The sequence below is a fragment of the Muscardinus avellanarius genome, assembly GCF_963383645.1.
Source record: "Muscardinus avellanarius genome assembly, chromosome: 1".
NCBI classification, from domain to species: Eukaryota; Metazoa; Chordata; class Mammalia; order Rodentia; family Gliridae; genus Muscardinus; species Muscardinus avellanarius.
Window position 1 is genome coordinate 84251222 of NC_137786.1, and position 5698 is coordinate 84256919.

General features: G+C 39.7%; 1 pseudogene across 1 annotated transcript; it reads right to left on the reverse strand.

Moving 5' to 3' along the window:
• Positions 1 to 2777: 2777 nt before the first annotated feature.
• Positions 2778 to 4692, reverse strand: LOC308271449 (elongin-A-like; annotated as a pseudogene). Its single transcript has one exon. The product of its transcript is annotated as an elongin-A-like (transcript).
• Between the last annotated feature and the right edge of the window lie 1006 nt (positions 4693 to 5698).

Sequence of the window (5698 nt, forward strand, 5' to 3'; positions counted from 1 at the left end):
TAAGACCCTGTTTCAAAAATTTAAAAAAAGACTAAAAAATAGGGCTGGCGGTATAGCTCAGACATAAAATGCCCCTGGATTCCATTCCTGGTACCTCAAAAAAAAACTAGGCAATAAGTAATCAATTTCATGTTCATTATTATTTTTCTGTTTACCTCTTTCTTGAAGTTTCTTTTTCTTGAATTCCATGACACTCTCTCCTTGTCTTTCCTGTACCCCAATAAAGGATCTTCTCCTCTTTCATTTCTAATTAGTCTGTCTCCTTCTACTTTGTTTTCCATTCATTTCAAGTTAGTAAAAAGCACAAAACCAAGCAATAATAATTTATTCCACTCTCTTCCATATTCATTTAATCCAATCCTTCAGTAAGTCTCACCAGCTTTACTTTGAAATATGTCTTTTATCAATGTGCTTTCCTCCAAAGCCTCTGCCTTCTCACTTATCTGCACTTCGTCAATTATTTCCTGAATTGTATCAGTGATCTTCTAAACAGTCTTCCTATATGTTTCGTACCCAGTATCCACTCTTCAAACAGAATCAGAGAAATATTTTTAAAAGCATAAGTCAGATAATGTAATTGTGCTACTTAAACTCTCTAGCAGCCTCCCATTACTTTTAGAATAAAATGCAAAGGTGTTAGAAGCCTTACACATCCTTTCCACTCTCCCTTCCACTCTCCCTTCCACTCTCCCTTCCACTCCCCCTTCCAGTCTTTCCACTCTCCCTTCCACTCAATATATTCCACTCTCCCTTCCACTCTCCCTTCCACTCTCCCTTCTTTCCACTCTCCCTTCCAATCAATATATTCCACAGTATTACACTTCTCTCTTCTCAATCACACCACAGGGACTATGCAGCTGCTTTGTCCCATTACTAGAATATTTCCTCAGATCTTTCCATAGCTGAAACTTTCTCTTTGTCACCTTGGAAAAGTATTTGCAGAACATGATATCAAATGTTGCTTGTCCTATCATCTGATTTCTTGATCTCACCCACACACACATACTGCTTTTAGTTTTTAGTAGTTTTACTACTTTTTAGTGTTTTTCTTTCTTTTTCTTCCTTTCTTCCTTTTTCCCTTCTTTTCCTCCATCATCTCTTTGTCTTTTATTTTTCTTATTTTTTTCTTGTTTCTCTTGTTCTTTCTTTCTGTACTTATTTCTTGTTTAGTAGGTCAGACGCTTTTTTTGTGTGTCAGGCATCGATTTATTAATACAATGTACTCAACAACTATTTGCTAAACAAAGATGTTCAAAAGTTATGAAGAACCAAGCATTGGTGTCATTCTCAATACTTGGGAGGCTTAGACAGGAGGATCACAGGTTTGAAGCTAGACTCAAGATACTTTGTGAGACTCTCCGCAATTTGGCAAAATTCTGTTTCAAAATAAAAAATAAAACAGGGCTGGGGTTGTAGCTCAGAGGTAGAATGTGCCACTGGGTTCAATCCCTAGTACCACACACAAAAAAATAAGAATTTTTTATGAAAGATAGTATGATCCAACATGTGGGTCAGTAATTCACACCACATGGGCCAAATCTGGCCACTATTTGTTTTGATAGATAAAATTTTATTGGAATACGACCATGTATATTTGTTTACAAATTGTCCATGGTGGCTTTTACACTTCAATGAAAGAGCTGAGTACATACAACTTATAGCATAAAGCTTACAAAGCTTTAAAATATTTACTACCTAGCTCTTTCTAGAAAAATTTTGCTGAACATTCAATAATATATGCCAGGCCAAGTTAGCATTCAATTTAAATCTACTATAGATCCCTAAACCCTGAGTCTTATAGGAGTCATCTCCCAAGCCTCTGGAGTTTACCTATTGTCCTGAGTCTGCAAGTCACTAGCCACTTCTGTTTACCCAATTCAACGAATATGATATCATCAATAGAGTAGATCAATGTAGTATTGTGAGGGATGTCAGAGAATCCAGATCTCTTTAGAATGCATTGTGTCACGGGACAGAACTGGAATAAACTTGAGGAAATTTGTTAATTGAATATTGTTGTATACCCCACATGAACCTGAACTATTTCTGACCCTTCTTTTTTAAAAATTTAAACAGATAAGAGTATATTCCCCAAGTTAATGACTGAATTCCATATACCTAAGGCCTTATTAATCTGTTGTGGTAATAATATTAATTTGGTATGGTAGCTATAAATGGAGTGGTGCTTTGTTGAACACTTGATGGTCTACAACTAGTTGAACTAAGTAATATCATTTAATTTGACTATCATGCCCTTATAGAAACTAGATGAATCTTGAAAAAGAAATGGTGATATTATAAGAACCACAAACTTTATATAGTTTTAGGTTTGTAATTAATGCACTAGCCTGCTATTACCTGAAAAATGTAGTAATTGTTTTTAATATAAATAAAAATCTGGGAGCAATATTTATTAATTAAACCTATATCATATAGTTTACAAAGATATCAATTAGCGATAAAATTATAATTGTCCTTGAAGTCCTCAGTGAGACTGAGGCTTCACATCATCTTCAGGATTCTGAAGTGTGCTCAGGCAGGTGCGGGGCTGTGCATCTTCAGGATTCTGAAGCATGCTCAGGCAGCTGAGGGGATGTGCACACAGGTGCAGGGCAACACCTGCCAACGTGCAGGATTCAGGGGCCAAAAGGCTCCACAAAGAGTCTGGGCTCCTTTGAAAGTCCTACTTCTTAGCTCACATCGTCCCTGTATTCCTGTCCCCAAATTCCAAAAGTCCGTCGCTTATAACCAGGAGAATCTGTTTTGGAAAATTTTAATCATCTTGGCCGTAATTGGGCCAATTTTTTCACAGCTGGTTTCCTAGAGTCATATGAAACAATGCACTGACCACCCATACCAAGTGGGTACTGTTGGTGCTGGGGCCATCATAGGTTGGCTCCTCAGGGCTAGGGTTAAAGCTGTTGCTGCTGGAAAGAACATGGCTGCTTCCTGCAATGTATGGGTCTGGCTTAAACTTGATTTTTTCAGGTACAGCTGTTCCAAGCTTCTGCTGTCTCTGTCGAACATCTTGAGGTAGGTTGTCCACAAAGTTGGCAAATGCCATCTTTGCTTGTCAGCCTTTGGGCATATTGGCATGCTGCAGATTGAATATTCTTTGTTAGTAACCATAGCATCTGCTTTCAGGCATCTTGAAACCACAGGTACATCTTTTTCCAGGGCTCATACTCTTCTGGTCTTTCATCTTTAAAGTCTCAGTGACAATGAACTTTCCATAATTGATCTGTTTCTTCAATTCATATGTGATTGTATTCTTCTATGCAACATAGCTGATTATATATATCTCTCCAAAATGAGTTCAGTAATAGAATAGGGTACTTCTCAAACTTAAAGATTGAATCAATGTTGTTTTTAGGGACGTGGATGCACTGCTGGTACAAGATAATCATTTTAGGGAGATAGGCACATTTGGAACTGGAATACACCTGCATCTTGAAATTCATTCTGCATCTAGTAAACTCAGCCTCTTTTTCCTGAAGTGAAAAGAATGCTTTTTGCTTTGGCTGGGAGGAGAGCATCAATTCAAAGGAAGAAAGTGGGTGGTAATTGTCCTGAATTGGGGGCAACGGGAGGTCTGGTAACACTGGTAGTGCATTAGTGGAAATTTTTCTTGGCCTGGCTGAATCAGCTCTAGCTGCCTGAAGCTTACCTGACTCTTTTTCATTTATCTTGGGTAATTTCTGAACTGAGTCTACATTTTTACTAGTCCTTTTAGAATCACTTTTTTAAGTTCCTTTTCTCCAAGTGCTGTGGCTGACACTTATCATCTCCTTTTTTTTTTTTCCAGGACTGGTCATAGCTGAGATATGATTCAAAGTACATGGTGGGTTGCTCAAATTCATCATCCAGGATGTCTCATCCTCCTTCTGGAACAAACCCTGTGACTTTCTATCAGAATCGCAAGTTTTTGCTTTCCCTTTTTGAGCCCTTACATTGTTAGAAACCTTTTCTTTTATCATGAGCATCAGGTCTCCAGCACCTCTTGCAATGTCCAAGCTGTCTGGACTTTGCTTGCTTTTCTCTGGTTTGCTTTTTTTGAAGTCCTTGTTCTTTGGCTTTCCAAAGTGGTTGTCTATAGCCACCTCTGAGGTGGGTACCAGTTTCTTCTTGAGGCTGCTGCCATCTCTTTCCTTCTCTCTTTTATTTTTTACAGCACTGGAAGGCAGTTTCTTTTTGGCACTGTCCCCTGAGAGAGGGCTCTATGTGGCTTCTCTCTGCCCAAAGCAAAGACCTTCTCATTGCCCTTGGCATCCGCAGGGTGCTTCTCCTTGTGGAAAGGCCTGTGCTCCTTGTTTCGGCTCACAACTTCTTTCCTCTGGAGTTCATCCAGGTAGTGCTCTTGACTGATACCTAGCTTTTCCTGTGGTCTTAGGCTTCTGGGTGCAGCCATGTGCTCCATGTCCTCTGGTGACTGGTAGTGGTCCACATACATCTGATGAAGACTGGCAGAAGATAGAATAACTGAATGTGGCCATAGTCAAAAGACTTGGGGTCTGAGGAGCATGTGGGTGACACACTGTGACCCCTCTTTCTCTCATCTCTGTTCTCATGACTCTGAGACACTCCTTGAGACCTTTAAAGATTTGAGAGCTTTCTGTGTTTCTTCTGTCTGTGTTCAGGGCTGCAGTGTCGGCTGCTGAAGGCTCTCCAGTTTGCTTGGTAGTCCTCTTCCATTGCCCCTTCCCTCTAAAGGGCATCCTGAGGGCACTTTTAGGAATTGATAATCCTGTTCCTCAGGCTCATTGTTTCACAAAAATATCTATTGTAATAAGCAAGGTGGAGAGTTTCTTCAAATATTTCAATAGTTTCTTGGGGTTTGAGTTAGCGGCCAGCTGGGCCTACAGCTTCTCCACAGTTTGGAACACCAACTCCACTGTCATCCCTGCCATGGGTGCAGCCTCCTCGCTGGAACTCAATTTTTTTTAATTTAATATCTTGGTCAGAGATGAAGGGAAAGCACTTTTCTAGGATTCCACTTAGCCTTGGCTTTGCTCAGTATAATCATTCTTTTGCACAAGTCTAAGACACAGACAAGTGTTATATTATGACGAAGAATATTATTCTCTATTATACAGTCAGAAAGTATAAAAATAAGCACCAGGTGGATCTATCCAGGGACCCAGTCACCAATGTAAGCTTGCCTTTAGGCAGGGCTCCATCTACTACTTGGCCTCTGCTACTTCCTATGAGCTTTGAGTCTCCAGGTATGAATACCAACCCAAATTCTGCATGCAATAATTCTTAAAACATCTGGCTATAACTCTGTCCCCAGTGCAAAGGCTCTAAAGATAGTGGAGCCCTTTTGGACACCAACTGGGGTAACTGTCATAATAGATCTCTCCTCTTAGGGAATCTGGTCACCTCTCTGTCAAGAGGTGCTGTATTTGAAAATAAGCTTATGTCTGTTGACTGAGCAAAAAATTATGACTGTTTATTGAAGTGACTGTCCTTAGCCTCATTTATTTATTTATTTACTTATTTATTTATTTGCTTATTTATTTTGGTGGTACTGAGGGTGGAACCTAGAGGCTTTCTACCTCTGGGCTATACTCCCAGACCTATTTTATATTTTATTTGGAAACAGGGTCTCACTAAGTTACTGAGAGCCTCACTAAGTAACTGAGGCTTGCTTCGAACCTGTGTCATCCTCCTGTCTCAGCCTCCCAAGCACGGGAATTAC